The following is an 18,883-nucleotide window of genomic DNA, read 5'->3' on the forward strand; positions in this document are numbered from 1 at the left end:
CCTCACCACAGGACAAAAAACATTACACTACAGAAATGTCTTGTCAGTGAGCAGTCTACTTAAGGACTTGCAGATCTCCAGCTGTAGAGGTATGTGAGTTATTTATTAATTTATTATGTATATTATAGGTTATAACTATTGTACTACCACATTTATTTTTTGTTTATTTTCTAAGTATCTCTGGCTTATGTAGTATAATGCAAATATTTTCTATTCTTGTATGTGACATAACAGGAGATCTATATTAACAATAAAAGTTGCATTTTATTAAGAAACATTTAGTACCATAGGATTCTTATCGGACACAGGTAGGTCACTTCTGAACCTGTTTATTGCTTTGTAATGTTGTGCTGTGATATGCATCTCTGATTTAATTCATATTTATTTTAATTTATTTGTCAGTTTTAAATTTTGTATTCTATTATATGCTATTATAACGTAAATTTACTCACTGGAGATGACATTTTTCCAGAAAACTGGTTGACCTGAATCATTCTTTTCATAAACACCAGGTGTTGGCCTGGATGCTGACCTTGATTCACAATTAGTAAACAAAGTTTTATTTTAATTTTAAAATGTTTGGTTCTTGTCAAGGTCATGATGGGGGCTTGGGTTTAAGATGTAAACAACTTTATTTTTTTATTTCTTAGAGAAAATTATTGTTCTAATCAAGGCCATGTTCTGTGTACGTGATATAAACATGATCACGTGACCCCCCCTTTCTGATTTTGCAACCTGGGGGATTTTCTAAACTGCACCTTGTGATACAATATAACCTTTGTTTAAGAGAGGGAGATCTCAGTTTGGGCTTTTCACACTGATGTCAAGTTAATTTGTTGTAGCCAGATTTGAGCTAAAATTTTCTTCAGATCAGTTCGATTTCAAAAGGATTAATTCTTTTTTCTCTGGAAATATTTTGAGGAGTGCTCACACAGAAATTTTGGAAAGACACTGGTTACAAATTTAGTTTGGATTTCCAACACCAGAATGCCATTATTTGTATTTCTACAAGGAACTGTAGATAAGCACAGTACTGAGCACAGCATATGTCATCATCCATCTTGGATTTTACATCAGGATTCAAACTTGAAATTATTAGAACATTTATTACTAGGACCTTTACAATTTAATTCATTGATTATTCTTAGATTATTTTTGGATTTGATTCTTGAAACTGTAAGATCTTCTCCTTTTTTTCATTTTTACAGAATTTTTCCAGGAAAATAAATTGTTAGATTTTAAAAAGCTTGTTGTTTTCACTCTTTCTGTGTTACTGTTTATTCGAGCCTAAACACGTAATAGCTGATAATGTAATTTGTATAGATTACAGTATATAATATAATTACGTGTTATCATATATGCTAGTGTTATTCTATGTACACATTGTTAGAATTATTTTCAGCTGATCAGAGTTGACAGGGTTTCAGCTGTAGAGCTAACCATAAAGCTGATCACAGCATCTGTAGAGTTTACCATACTGATCAGAGTTGAGGGGTAACAGCTGTTGAGCTGATCTGAGAGCTGACCATAGCAGCCATAAAGCTAAGGACAGAGCTAGTTGAATAGCAGGTGATGTACATTGCTGACAATTGCTGGACACTGATTGCCTGATTGACCAAGTGATTGAATGGTGGTTAGTGATCACCTGTAAAGCTGACTGCTTCACTGACCAGTGTAAATGGTAGCCAAGTATTCCAGTGACAGAATGTTTTGTGTAACTCCATACATGTATTCTTTTAGATGCAGGTGCATTCATTTTGGGGTTTGTTATACCCAGTGTGTATTGAGACTGTAAAGATATCTTGTAAGATATCTGTCACATTTGTACATCATATTACTATTTAAGTAAACTACATCATTTTTCACTGTTCGAGTAAATACGTCAAATTTACTATATGAGTATAGTATATCATTTTTAGTATCTGAGTATATAAAACACATCATTCTTTTCATCATTTGAAATTACTGTGAATCATTTACCTTTGTCCTTGTACCATGTAAGGCATTTACTTATGTTCACATTTATGTTACATTATTAGGTAAATGTGGATTGTGTTAATTTTGTCCAACATTTGGATCATAGCATGTATCAATCATAATTCTTTTTCATTTTAGTCATTCATCAATAAACATTGTATCTTTATCAACCATCATTAGTGTTTCATTATAAATCTGACCTGGTGCTCTTGTTACAATGGTCTTTCTTTTAAAAAGATGCTATTAAAGGAGCAGTCAAGATGTTGTTTAAAGGAAACTTTTTTTAAACACTCTGTATCAGCATTATCATCAAATGTAATGCGGCTACAACCAAACCTCATCAATTTCTGTCTTTGTGTGTGTGTGTGTGTGTGATTTGGATTTTTAATGTTGCTTTAACAATTTTTCAGTCATATCACGATGATGTCTGCAGTGTGGCAGTTTATAGTTATGCCTAGCACTGGGATATCATACCGCAGACATGTAGCATGATGTCCCACCCAGTTACATTATCCTGACACCAGGCCGACCAGTCCTAACACTAACCTCTTAATGCTGAGCGTCAAGTGAGGCAGCTGTTAGTACCATTTTTGTAAGTCTTTGGTATGACTCGACCAGGGATCGAACCCATGACCTCCCGCATCCGAGGTGGATGCTCTAACCACTAGGCCACCCAAGCGCTCAAGATGTTGTTTAAAGGAAACTATTTTAAATATTCTGTATCAGCATTATCATCAAATGCAATGTGGCTATAACCAAACCTCATCAAATTCTGTCTTTCTGTGATACCACTGTCAATTTTTGCCTTTTCTGTGATACCACTGTCAATTTCTGCCTTTTCTGTGACACCACTGTCAATTTTTGCCTTTTCTGTGATACCACTGTCAATTTTTGCCTTTTCTGTGATACCACTGTCAACGTAGAAGTCATAGGTAATACTTTATGAACAGAATTAACATAAGCATTCTTTCAAACAATCCTCCGAAGCAAAGATAATGAAATATACAATTAAATGGGTACAGGTAGTTCTATTCTGAAGCAAGATGTGGAAATATACAATTAAATGGGTAAAGGTAGTTCTATTCTGAAGCAAGATGTGGAAATATACAATTTAACTGGTACAGGTAATTCCTATTCAGCAAGATGTGGAAATATACAATTTAATTGGTACGGGTTATTCCTATTCAGCAAGATGTGGAAATATACAATTTAATGGGTACAGGTAATTCCTATTCAGCAAAATGTGGAAATATACAATTTAATTGGTACAGGTAATTCCTATTCAGCAAGATGTGTAAATATACAATTTAATTGGTACAGGTAATTCCTATTCAGCAAGATGTGGAAATATACAATTTAATGGGTACAGGTAATTCCTATTCAGCAAAATGTGGAAATATACAATTTAATGGGTACAGGTAATTCCTATTCAGCAAAATGTAGAAATATACAATTGAATGGGTACAGGTAGTTCTGTTCTGAAGCAAGATGTGGAAATATATAATTTAGTGGGTAAGGGTAGTACCTGAATCAATGACAGACAGAAGCATCTTTATTTACAGGTTTACTTATTTTTTAAATTGACATATTTTGTAAATGTATTCAGGCAGTAAGATGATTCAAGTATTAACATTATACCTAATAATGAAGGGCCTTATAATAAGGAAGTGACATTATATTTAGGCTATATACAATATGTATTTGGTTATAGCATGGATATATACAATATGTATTTGGTTATAGCATGGATATATACAATATGTATTTGGTTATAGCATGGATATATATATATATATATATGTATTTGGTTACAGCATGGATATATACAATATGTATTTGGTTATAGCATGGATATATACAATATGTATTTGGTTACAGCATGGATATATACAATATGTATTTGGTTATAGCATGGATATATACAATATGTATTTGGTTATAGCATGGATATATACAATATGTATTTGGTTATAGCATGGATATATATATATATATATATATATATATATATATATATATATATATATATATATATATATATATATATCTATCTGCTCGTGCAGACTAAAATCATTCCTCTCAATATGTATATATATGCATGGTCATGCTAGCTGTAATAGTTGCTCTCTATCCCCCCTCCCCCCCCCATATGCCCATGCAGGCTGAAATAATTCCTCCCTACATGCATTCAAAAAGAACACTTCAATTACCAGCAAGAAGAATGCAAGATCAAACATAAAGAAAGAAAAATATCCCCACCTTACTGACAAATTATAAAAATTAATATAGAATGCATCAAATTACTTACTAATTGTCCTTGAATATAATCCAAGTTTCTCATGAAGTATTGCAAGAAAATATCATGATACTCTGAAATTTATGGTAAATACTAAATATCTAAAATACATCAGAAATATGAAAACAATGTCATTGCAAATTATACAAATTCAACACATTTCAAGAATGACATGAATACATGACATTATGAAACTGTTGATATGCTGTGTTTTCAGTCTACAATATCCTACCTTTCTGTGATATTACTTCAGCTTTTACCTGTCCTATGCAGACATTTCAAGACAGGTAAGAGGAATTCCTTATATTATTTAAACAAAGCCAGGATGTGTGTGACTCATCCCCAACTCTAATTCTCTGGTATCAAACACATGCAGGGAGACTGCAGAAGTCAAAGTCAACAATGTAAGCTTACATTTGATTGGTCAATAAATAGAGTGCATTGATTTCTTCAACTCCTAGCCTTGGATTGGCTCAGCTTCATTGATTTTTCTGACTGAGTGCCCTGCAACCTTTTTAATTGTCTCTATCCCAGCTGGTCTACCACACTTGCTAGACTGTGAGGCTAGTGAAATGTGCTTCAATATCCCTACAACTCATTTTAAAATAGACTTAGTACAGTACATTGGCTTGTTCTATCAGCAGAGAGGAAAGTCCAAAGACAATCTAACTGCTTTTTGTAAACCACCCATACTTTTAAATAATTTTAATGTAACTAGTCCCATCATACCAACTTTAAAAAGTAACTATTTATATGTGCACACACCCAGTTCTAACTTAGTCATTTAATTAATTAAATGCTATTTAAATTCACTGAATTTTATCTTTGGCTAATGAGAATCAAATACAATGTGATTTCACATAGCCATGAAATATATTATGTTTGTGTTTATACATACTGTTCATACATAAACATGTTGGAATACACCTCATTATAAGCAAGTTATTACTGAATACTGGAACAAGCCTCAATGCAGTTGAATCTGTCTTGAAAGACATGTTGAAATGCACCTAAATAGCGTTAAATCTGCCTGACTTGAAAGACCACATCTGCCATAAGCAAAATAAAACAATGATCTCTCAAGATAGGTGGCCACTCAATCAAGGTCATACTGATATACAACAAAATAAATATACAGTGAGAAATATGGTCTCTGATGAGAGGTGGTCTCTTGTAGCAGTGATATTTCAAGACGAGTTTAATTATACTGGGTGCTCTCCCTTGTTACATACAAAATTATTTATGTTGTTCCAAATAACATCATTATATAGAGTTATTGTGCTCTCGATCTCTTTGCCTAATTAAATGGAAATATCAGTTAACACATCAGTTAACAGAGGGAGTTATGGGTAGCCGAGTGGTCTAAGACACTCACCTTTCCAGATCACAGATATCTCATCTCTGTCAGCGTGGGTTCGTTACAAGCTCGACCAATGTGGGTATATGGGTTTGTGAAAATAGTTTCCCATGGAACAATGGTTCTTCCCAGGATTTTTCCTGGTTTGTCTTCAACCATATATAATGGCTGCCATGTACGGCCAATCATGTGCTGAAAAATGGCATCAAATTCCTAACAACAACTGAAATCAATTAATAGATAAAGGATAGTCTATATCACTGTTTTAAGCTACATTAAAAATCCATATACAAATTGAAGCATAAGAAAATAATAGGATTCAACATGAAAATGCATACAACCCATTCTTGTGTACATTTAATTTGTACTGTTTGTTAGTTTTTTCTCAATGTTAAGTACAATATTTACGAATTTACCATGTCCAAACTCACGTTCATTGTGCACCTGATCAGTAACTTTTATTTGATAAACAAATAATGCATTGTTAATATTTCTCAAAAACTGGGTTAAATATTAGGATCATTATCAATAGAGGTAAGCATGTTTATTTGGGTCTGGATCTAGGAAATTGGAATTCCCCTATCAAAAGGCCTGGTCTACCTTTTGTTTACCACATTCTTTATTATAATTTTGGTAACAGACTTTTATCTTGTTGACAACATAAAAAGTTTCAGAAATTAATTTGTTACACTCATTCTGGTTATACTTTTTTGACTATTTTCTTTTATAATCTAGTTTGATGGAGAAATTTTCTTATATAATCTAGTTTGATGGTGAAATTACACATTCTTGCATTTAACATCCAAAGCAGAATCAGTTGTTGTTGTTGTTGCTGTTGTAGGGTTTAATGCCATTTTTCAGCACACGATGGGTTATACATGGCATCCAGTATTAATGGTAGAGGAAGAACCCAGGAAAACCCAAGAAAGAACCACCGACCCTCGAGAAGCTACTGGCAAGCTTTCTCACATACCCACATTGGCCGAATCTGAGACTCGAACCCATGCAGACAGAGGTGAGATGGCATTGATCTGTAACGGATAGCACTTTAGACCACTCGGGCAGAATCAGTCTTATTGTTCTGTTCAGTATTTTATTTGGGTGAAATTATTTATTCAAAGTGCTCATCTATAATAACCTTGGACTGGAACATTAATTTGGAACAATAGTGATTTCAGACAAGAACATTTTTGGATTATATTATTGTGATATATAAAAAAATATTGGTACATCATCACACTTAAGGTCATTGGTGCATTAACATGTTTGAGACTACAGGCACATCAACACATTCAATGTTGGAACTTATTTGGAATACACCGCAAAATCAGTAGGAACTGGATACATTTGGACTTGTGATTTTAGGACTATCTAAATTTGCATCACCGGTTACACTGTAAGTCCTTTTAAAATTTTCACTTTCTATTCTTGGGAAATACATTGTTGAATTTTCAAATTTTCTGCTCTTTTCTGTTACTTAGTTTAAGGCCATAACATCATAATAACATGCACCTATATAGTTAAGTCATACATTATAATATATTCCATAGTACATGTTACGCATGTCTTCAGTCAAATATTGCTACCCAAGTGTTCCAGCCTTAATATGAAAATAATACTCCCAGACCCAATGGTCAAGCAAAATATTTCATGTCCAGGCAAGGTAGCCATTAAAATATTTTCAAATACAATCTTTCAATTAAACTGTTTTCTTTAGTGAAATGTGTGATCTGTTGTAATAATATAAATCCTGGTTAAAAACAAATCTGATTGATAATATAAACCCTAAGTGATAACATAAATCCTGGTTGATAATATAAACCCTGGTTGATAATATAAACCCTAGTTGCTAATATAAACCCTGGTTGCTAATATATACCCTCGATGATAATACAAACCCTGAGTGATAATATAAACCCTAGTTGCTAATATAAACCCTGGTTGCTAATATATACCCTCGATGATAATACAAACCCTAAGTGGTAATATAAACCCTGGTTGCTAATATAAACCCTGGTTGCTAATATAAACCCTGGTTGATAATATAAACCCTGGTTGATAATATAAATGCTGGTTGATAATATAAACCCTAATTGATAATATAAACCCTGGTTGCTAATATATACCCTCGATGATAATACAAACCCTAAGTGGTAATATAAACCCTGGTTCCTAATATAAACCCCAGTTGATAATATAAACCCTGGTTGATAATATAAACCCTGGTTGATAATATACACCCTGGTTGCTAATATAAACCCTGGTTGATAATATAAATGCTGGTTGATAATATAAACCCTAATTGATAATATAAACCCTGGTTGATAATATAAACACTGGTTGATAATATAAACTCTGGTTGATAATATAAACCCTAATTGATAATAAGAACCCTGATTGATAATATAAACCCTGGTTGCTAATATGAACCCTGGTTGCTAATATAAACCCTCGATGATAATACAAACCCTAATTGATAATATAATCCATGGTTGATAATATAAACCCTGGTTGCTAATAGAAACCCTGGTTGATAATATAAACCCTAATTGATAATATAAACCCTAGTTGATAATATAAACCCTGGTTGATAATATAAACCCTAGTTGCTAATATAAACCCTGGTTGCTAATATATACCCTCGATGATAATACAAACCCTGAGTGATAATATAAACCCTAGTTGCTAATATAAACCCTGGTTGCTAATATATACCCTCGATGATAATACAAACCCTAAGTGGTAATATAAACCCTGGTTCCTAATATAAACCCTGGTTGATAATATAAACCCTGCTTGATAATATACACCCTGGTTGCTAATATAAACCCTGGTTGATAATATAAATGCTGGTTGATAATATAAACCCTAATTGATAATATAAACCCTGGTTGATAATATAAACCCTGGTTGCTAATATATACCCTCGATGATAATACAAACCCTAAGTGGTAATATAAACCCTGGTTCCTAATATAAACCCTGGTTGATAATATAAACCCTGGTTGATAATATACACCCTGGTTGCTAATATAAACCCTGGTTGATAATATAAAGGCTGGTTGATAATATAAACCCTAATTGATAATAAAAACCCTGGTTGATAATATAAACACTGGTTGATAATATAAACTCTGGTTGATAATATAAACCCTGGTTGATAATATAAACCCTAATTGATAATAAGAACCCTGATTGATAATATAAACCCTGGTTGCTAATATGAACCCTGGTTGCTAATATAAACCCTCGATGATAATACAAACCCTAATTGATAATATAATCCCTGGTTGATAATATAAATGCTGGTTGATAATATAAACCCTAATTGATAATATAAACCCTGGTTGATAATATAAACCCTGGTTGCTAATATGAATCCTGGTTGCTAATATAAACCCTGGATGATAAAACAAACCCTGGTTGCTAATATGAATCTGGTTGCTAACATAAACCCTGGTTGATAATATGAATCCTGGTTGATAATATAAACCCTGGTTGATAATATAAACCCTGGCTCTAATATAAACCCTGGATGATAATACAAGCCCTGGTTGCTAATATGAACCCTGGTTGCTGTTGTTGTTGTTGTTGTTGTAGGGTTTAACGCCATTTTTCAGCACACGATAGGCTATACATGGCAGCCAGTATTAATGGTGGAGGAAGAACCCGGGAAAACCCCGGAAAGAACCACTGACTCATGACAAGCTACTGGCAAGCTTTCTCACATACCCACATTGGTTGAATCCGAGACTCGAACCCATGCAGACAGAGGTGAGATGGCAGTGATCCGTAACGGACAGCACTTTAGACCACTCAGCCACTCGGGGCCTCAACCCTGGTTGCTAACATAAACCCTTGTTGATAATATGAATCCTGATTGATAATATGAACCCTGGATGATAATATAAACCCTGGTTGATAATATGAATCCTGGTTGCTAACATAAACCCTAGTTGATAATATGAATCCTGGTTGATAATATGAACCCTGGTTGATAATATGAACCCTGGATGATAATATAAACCATGGTCGATAATATGAATCCTGGTTGATAATATAAACCATGGTTGATAATATGAATCCTGGTTGATAATATGAACCCTGGTTGATAATATGAACCCTGGATGACAATATAAACCATGGTCGATAATATAAATCCTGTTTGCTACTTTAATCTTACATTTATAAATCTGAATATTAAAAAACTTCTTAATGTACTAACAAGACTGTTATCTTTAAACTATGTTGCAGCTAAATTGTCTAATTTTAATATTTTTGTTTAATATAATCTTTATGTGCATATACGAATATTATCCTTTACAAAGTATTCATTTATTTCCAATAAATCATTTGTAAAATTGCAAGAATACATGCAGTAATATTTAAGTCAACACAATTTAAATTAAATATAAAATGCCAAAGCAAACTGCAAAACTTTTTATTTTTTATCACATGATAATAAATAGCATCTGTCTCTCTTTTTGTCCTAACAAGCCTTTGTATCCAATGCACAGTATGCATCCAGTCAAAATATTTAACCAGTCATTTCACTTCCTTTGTGTCTTACAGTTGCTGAAATAATTAGAAAAACCCTTTGTTTCAGTCAAAGAACCTATTGTTCTTCCCCTACTTACTCCAATTACAATGAAATAATTGTAAAACCCTTGTTACAGGCTGACACCCTATGGCTCTCCCCTTGCTGATACCATTCACATGGTAAATTGACCTGAACTGTACAGCAAAGGTCCTGACCCTTGGAGAAAGGTCAGCAAGTGCACACATCTTGTAGAACATCAGCAAACACATTCATCTTCCTTAAAAAGTCATTTTATATCAACAGCTGGAAAGCTGAAAATAAATCAATTCCCGTATTATAAAATAAACTGAAATTAAAAGTATTAAATTACATCACCATGGCATAATGTTAGATGAATGTAACAAATTAATGTTAATACATTACAACAATGATTATCTACACAGGTACCTATCAAATTAGTTTTGTTGAAACGTGAAAAACTTAAAACTTGGAATATGGTTGCTAATAACAACATATAGTTGCTAATGACAACTCTCCTTAACAGGCAAATAATAACTTAATCTTCTAGGCTAATAACAATCCTAAAAACAATGTAGATTAGTGAATAACAAGAGTCCCTCGATGGGACCTGTGCTCTATTGACCAAAAGAATTACCTTGAATAAAAGTTAAGTTCATTACTTCTTTTACTTCTTTTCAACCACCATGTGTCTAATAAATCACTGATATTCTTGAGCAACAAAACTGTCACACTGAGGCCTGGCAAGATCACCATTTTCATTTAGGACTGACTAGACACCATTGGAAGATTTTTGGCGATACCTCATGCCAATAATGACCATCCATTAAGCAACATTATTTACAGTGTCTTTTTGGCAACCATATTGGATGTCTGCAGGATAAAAAAGTCATCCAGGACCAACCAGATATCATGAGAAGTCTTTGGCAAAATCCTTGTGTCAATAAGATCGTCAACTCTCAAGGAATAGCAATAACAAGATTTTCCAGACAGCCACCATGGTCCCATGTTGGATATCAGATTCTGCATTATTATCATTCAGAACCAAGCTATCACCACAATCATTATCATTCCAGCCCAAGTAATCACCACAAGTCTTCTGGTGAAAATCCCCATGCTGAATGTCAGATTCTGCATTATTATCATTCAGGACCAAGTAATCACCACAAGCATTATTATCATTCAGGACCAAGTAATCACCACAAGTCTTCTGGTGAAAATCCCCATGCTGAATATCAGATTCTGCATTATTATCATTCAGGACCAAGTAATCACCACAACCATAATTATCATTCAGGGCCAAGTAATCACCCCACGCATTATTATCATTCAGGACCAAGTAATCACCACACGTCTTCCGGTGAAAATATCCATGCTGAATGTCAGATTCTGCATTATTATCATTCAGGACCAAGTAATCACCACAAGCATTATCATCATTCAGGACCAAGTAATCACCACAATCATTATTATCATTCAGGACCAAGTAATCACCACAATCATTATCATCATTCAGGACCAAGTAATCACCACAAGCATTATCATCATTCAGGACCAAGTAATCACCACAATTCTTCTAGTGAAAATCCCCATGTTATTAGGACCTTCATATAAGAGTAACAACGATATGATTTGCAAGATTACAGACACAGCAGCGACATTCAAGATCAGAGTGACATGATTTTATTTCAGGACTAACTAGACATCATAATTAGTCTTCTTGTGAAGTCTCCATGTCAATATGACTTTTCATTTTGGAAGAGTGTCAACAACAAAATTTTCAAACTGGCTGCCATGATGACCAAAAATTGGATGTCACTTGTAACCACTTTCATTTAGTAACAGACATCAGAAGAAGTGTTTTTGTAAGAGCCCAATGTTGATATGATTTTCCGTCTTGGATTAGTGATATATCAGATCCGGTTGTTCAGTTTAATTACGGTCGCTTAAAAGAGGAGAAAATACTAAAAGTTGTAAATTGTTATTATTAACAGAACTGCCTTACAAAGCAAAACATCAATGGAAATGATTTCTATCTGCATGATACACAATTTAATAATGTGACTTCTTTGATTTTTGCCAGAATAAATGTTACATTTCTTGATTTCATATCCAGTTATCTCATTTTTTTATTTTTAAAGGATCTGAGGTGCTTTCTTAGTTTTAACAGATTTATAAATGATACAAAGTGCTCCAATGACCAATTAACACTTAGTTTTGACAGATTTATAAATGATACAAAGTGCTCCAATTAACACTTAGTTTTGACAGATTTATAAATGATACAAAGTGTTCCAATTAACACTTAGTTTTGACAGATTTATAAATGATACAAAGTGCTCCAATTAACACTTAGTTTTGACAGATTTATAAATGATACAAAGTGCTCCAATTAACACTTAGTTTCGACAGATTTATAAATGATACAAAGTGCTCCAATTAACACTTAGTTTTGACAGATTTATAAATGATACAAAGTGCTCCAATTAACACTTAGTTTTGACAGATTTATAAATGATACAAAGTGCTCCAATTAACACTTAGTTTTGACAGATTTATAAATGATACAAAGTGCTCCACTTAACACTTAGTTTTGACAGATTTATAAATGATACAAAGTGCTCCAATTAACACTTAGTTTTTAAAGCTTAAATTGTTCAATCTAATGAAGTCAAAAAATGAAAATTGTGCATTTCCTGTAACATGCTCAAAAACAGTCATATTAGTAGGCAGGTTTCATTCCTTATTTTTTGTTTAATAGATGAATTCATAAAATCATGATTGATTCTGATTGTCAAACTGAATATCTACAATGTATTCACTAAAACATAATGTGATACAAAATATATTTGGTGGCATCTTCGGTATAACATACCTTAATTTTCAAGATAACCAATCTCTGAAAGATAATGAAAAATATACTTTGAGACATTTCAATACATGATGTACAGGTCTACTTATCTGCAAAAACATTGTGTATTACGTCACTGCTTTTTTGCACAATAAAGCAAGATTAATTTTGCTGAAATAGTAGAGATATTCATCAAAGTACTGCAATGTTGAAACCGGATTTATAATTATTTTATTAGTGAAATAATGAGGAACTGATTACATTGCAAGTAATGAAACTTTCTCATCCCTTAGTAGTTTACTGTACTGAGTGGATTTAGTTAATAACTTACACATTGATATTTATAACAGTATTTGAAAGTGGTCAATTGACCTCACAAGCTCATTACTGCAATCAAAGGTAGAATTTGCATGCCTTTTAACAATTTTATATTAAATTCCCTTCATTTCAGACAGACAAAATATGATAATACAGTGCAGATCTGCTTTTAATTTCATGTAACAATAACACAAATGTGTCCACAAAATGGAGATCAAAATATTTGGCAGTTCATTAATTTCTCACAGAAAAAAACGGGGCTGTAATGATAAGACATTTGTCACAACTGAATTCAAGAGAACATTATCACATTTATGATGAGTACACTAAAACCAAATTAAAATATACAACAAAGACACAAATTTAGCTTGACAAAACTTCTTTGCATGAGTGTGTATGTGATATGGATTTTTAACATAGCTTTAACAATATTTGTCATATCACTGACATGTAGCATGATGTCACACCCAGTCACATTATCCTGACAAGAAGCCGACCAGTCATAACTAACCTCTTAAGATTTTTTTTTTAAATCGTCAAGGAATGGCTAAATTTGTAATGTATGGGCAATGTCGATGCACAAGTGATTAAATACGCAAGGAATATTCAAATTTGGTGATGTCATCAAAATGCATCGGTTAACACATTAACCCCTGGACGTTTCTGTCATTTTTGCCTGAAAATCAAGTAGGAAACGCATTTTGAAAGTTATTTCTGAACAGATCTGAAAACACCAAATCCCAGGTGATCTTTCAATAACATACTGCCTAGTTGTGTTAGAAACATTTTTCATTGGCTATTTGGCTCGCGTGTGTGTTTTTTGCTAAACAGAGCTATTATTTTTGTATCGAGACCACTCTTTATTCCAAATGCCCATCTTATCCTACTTTTTGCAAAGGTTCATCTGTCTGTTTGCAGTTCATACTGGTTTGCCTTAGATATGAGACCAAAAGGTCTCAAATCCAGACACAAAATCAGATCCAGACTACGGGTACATTTTGGGTAGAAAAAGTCGGGTCCAAAAAATGAGTTTTTTATCTGTATTTTGTAGTGCAACTATATATTCCAGATTATTTGGTATCAATGTAGAGTTACATCTTCTAACTTTCTATAATACCACCCACTTTAGTGCATCATGCATGACCATGACGCTACAGAGCTCAGAAGTAGGCTACTACCTCCTGCCATGTTAAGTCGTCGCTAGGGGTTAATGTGTTAATGCTGAGCACCTAGCAATGCAGCTGTTAGTACCATCTTTTATAGGTCTTTGGTATGACTCGGCCAGGGTCCAAAACTGATTTCATTGCTATTAATTTCTTAATTGTGTTGCTACCAGTAGGCATTATTAACAATTTCACTTATAAACATTTTATCAAAGGTTGTTATTTACATGTACTGAGATTATTTTTGTTCAAGAAAAATTAACAAAATGCAGGATTATTATAAGTGGAAACTTTTCCAGACACCATTTTTGATGACAAATAAACATATCAGGATTTAATTTACTAATTCTTATTGCAATTTTCTTTACATTCAACAAACAATGGTCAATTCTTTTGGATTTTCTGGAAAATCAATTGGATCCATGCCTTCCCCTGCATTAAAAGTTCTTTGCAAGTAATCCATGTGCGAGTCATCAAGAGAGCAGTATAGTATGTTTCAACAAATGGGTTTGAATAAATAACCTTATGTCTGAAAGTATGCCAACAGCTTCAAATGGGATTTGTAGTTCCCAGGTTCTTTTTCCACCATTTATATTGGTCACCACGTATAACCTATAATATGCTAAAAAAAATGGCATAAAACATCACAAATATGACACCCATGTCTATGAGAACCATGAATGTTCCATCTCTTTCCTTTCATATGAGATCAGGATTGATGGCAACCTGCTGATAATGAAGAGACATACTTGGCTTTTGGCTAAAACTCATCGTGTGATTTGTTGTAAATTATTGCCATTTGATAAAAACCTCTTAAGACAGGCATGTTGATGTTTACTGATGCACTGACAACCAGCATATCAAACATTTTGATAACATTTTGACCCTAATACAACATTTTTAAGTATGTAATGAACATAAAATGTAAAATGAATACAACATAAAATGTAATATGAATACAACATGAGATGTAACATGAAAACAACATAAAATGTAACATGCATTCAACATAAAATGTAACATGCATACAACATAAAATGTAACATGCATACAACATAAAATGTAACATGCATACAACATCCATTCTGACATTTAATCATCCACTAAAAGCAAGTCTACTTCCTAGATATTTGTGGAACAAATATGTATTGTATATGCTGAAAATGTAGAATTTATAACATTTTCAGCACTTGGATTACAAAGTAAACATGCACAATCTTCTGCCAAGGACTATGTGTGTCTTAGGTCAAGTTCCCTTGTTTTCCTAATTATTCTGTCTTCTGGTAACTTGGCAATTTCCCATTCTTATACTATAACTTTTTATCGTGATGGTTTTAATGGAACATTTAAAACCTTATGAGCTATATAACCCTGAGGAAGTGGGAGCTACCAGCAAATGCATTTCATTCAACGAACTATGAACACAGTATAGCATTACAATTGCACAAGCACCTGGGTGTGTGTGTGTGCCAAAGAGTACATAACATTGTCTTAGAAAATAAAGAAAGCTAACTGTGACAGGTACAACATATGAGAGTTGAGAGAATGGTGAAGTAAACAAGGGTTGTACTTTCTGGGTCTTAAAAAAATAAAAGTTGTCTCTTGGCAACATGCAAGATCAAGTTAATGCATGTCTAGATCAGGTTCTACACTTTTTATGTTTCTAAAAATACTGTGACAGGATACCTCCTATCCCTGTCTAGTTCTGGCAGAGTTATCTCTCTTAAGTACTATGGAGTACATAACAATGTCAATCAATGTGTAAAAGACACAATGAAGGATGAAAGAAGGTGTATTTATTTAACTGAATGTTAGCAATGAGGTCAATATAATTTAAACAATTGGTCCCACAACACCACACATCAATAAACATTATGATTCAATATATTAATATGATGGAATCCATATAGTCATCAGAAAAAAATCCCTGAAATATCAATCTAATTTTTTAAAAATTCTACAATACAAAAATAATATATTTCAAACCTGTTTCACCTTTCTCCTTCATACCATCTCACTTTTGAGTTGATGGGGGTCAAACCCCACAGTATCCTCCACCAAGGGCATTGCCAGCTGAACCACCAAGCAGGTGGTTCCCAGACACCCTCCTGCCTTTTTCCAACTTCTGTTACTATATTGCTTATTAAAACAAACAACTGCTGAAGGATACTCACCATAAAGATCGCATGAATAAACAATACATTTCCATATAAAAGCAAGAAATCATACAATGTACCACAAACTTTGAAATGTTTCACTCTATTCTTTACATTTTTATTGCATGTTTCTCAGAATTAATGATTAATCTGTGATAGGCAAGGTACAGGATATAGCATATGGACTGTCGTGTAAAATGGAATTGGACCAGATATACAAACTGCACTGTGAAACAGAATTAGACCATACAGACTGCTGTGTAAAATGGTTTGGACCATACACACAGTCTGCTGTATAAAATGGTATTGGACCATACACACAGTCTGCTGTATAAAATGGTTTTGGACCATACACACAGTCTGCTGTATAAAATGGTTTTGGACCATACACACAGTCTGCTGTATAAAATGGTATTGGACCATACACACAGTCTGCTGTATAAAATGGTTTTGGACCATACACACAGTCTGCTGTATAAAATGGTATTGGACCATACACACAGTCTGCTGTATAAAATGGTATTGGACCATACACACAGCCTGCTGTGTAAAATGGTATTGGACCATACACAGTCTGCTGTGTAAAATGGTTTTGGACCATACACACAGTCTGCTGTGTAAAATGGTTTTGGACCATACACACAGTCTGCTGTGTAAAATGGTTTTGGACCATACACACAGTCTGCTGTATAAAATGGTATTGGACCATACACACAGCCTGCTGTGTAAAATGGTATTGGACCATACACAGTCTGCTGTGTAAAATGGTTTTGGACCATACACACAGTCTGCTGTATAAAATGGTTTTGGACCATACACACAGTCTGCTGTGTAAAATGGTTTTGGACCATACACACAGTCTGCTGTGTAAAATGGTATTGGACCATACACACAGTCTGCTGTATAAAATGGTATTGGACCATACACACAGTCTGCTGTGTAAAATGGTTTTGGACCATACACACAGTCTGCTGTATAAAATGGTTTTGGACCATACACACAGTCTGCTGTATAAAATGGTATTGGACCATACACACAGTCTGCTGTGTAAAATGGTTTTGGACCGGATGTAGAGACTGTTGTGTAACATGCAGTTTGATCAGATATAAAAACTGCTGAGGAAAATGGCATTAGACCAGATGTACAGACTGCTGTGTAAAATAGAAATGAACCATACAGACTGCTCTGTAAAATGGTATTGGACCTGACATACAGACTGCTCTGTAAAATGGAATCAGAACATACAGACTGCTGTGTAAAATGAATAGGACCAGGCATACAGACTGCTGTAAAATGGAATTGGACTAGATATACAGATTCCTGTGGAGTATGGTATTGGACCAGACATAATAATAATAATAATAATAATAATAATGACCTTATTTAAAGATGGTAACACAATTAGCTAAAAACTAATCTACCTTGAGGCCCTCATACAAAGGAATGTATTTATTTAAGCTGCATCTCTGAAGCCACTGGATATATTGGGTTTGGAAGAAGGAAATAGAGTGGGCATTTCTAATCTCAACTGGAATACTATTCCAGAGCAGAGTTCCAGAGTATTGGAAACTTTTTTTAAATAACTCCTTATTTGGTTTGGGAATTTTATACTGTTTGGTAGACATGGATCGCAGGTGGGGAGTATTACCAGGCAGCCTATACTGGAATAGTGATTGTAAATATTCTGGAGCACTATTATGAGATATCCTGTACATTAATTTGGCTTTTCTCAAACAGATTCGGTCTTTAATAGGTAATATTTTTAACCTACCAGCTAAATCTTCCTTGCTTTCTTTCTGGATTGATATTAGCCCAAATGCTGTTTTTTGAAGATGTGCCAGCTTTGCTATGTTTTTATCATTTGAATTACCCCATACTGTACTACAGTAGTCCGAATAGGGTTGTATGTAACTTATAAAATAGTTTTCTGTGCCTTTCTGGGAGAAAATGTCTTATCCTACTGAGAAGCCATAAACTTGAACTGACTTTTTTACTGATATGTTTGATATGTTCAGTCCATGATAGGTTATTATCTACCAGAATACCAAGTAGTCTATCAGGACAGACCATTTGCAAATTTGTATCCTTCCATGTCAGACATAGTTCATCACTATCAAGATTTGTCCTTCTTTGCCATGTTGAGATAAGTAATATTTTAGTTTTACCAGTATTTACCACCATGCCATTACATGTGCACCAGTTTTCCA

Source organism: Sinohyriopsis cumingii, chromosome 17 (assembly GCF_028554795.1).
Source record: "Sinohyriopsis cumingii isolate HCF-2022 chromosome 17, ASM2855479v2, whole genome shotgun sequence".
Classification (NCBI taxonomy): Eukaryota; Metazoa; Mollusca; class Bivalvia; order Unionida; family Unionidae; genus Sinohyriopsis; species Sinohyriopsis cumingii.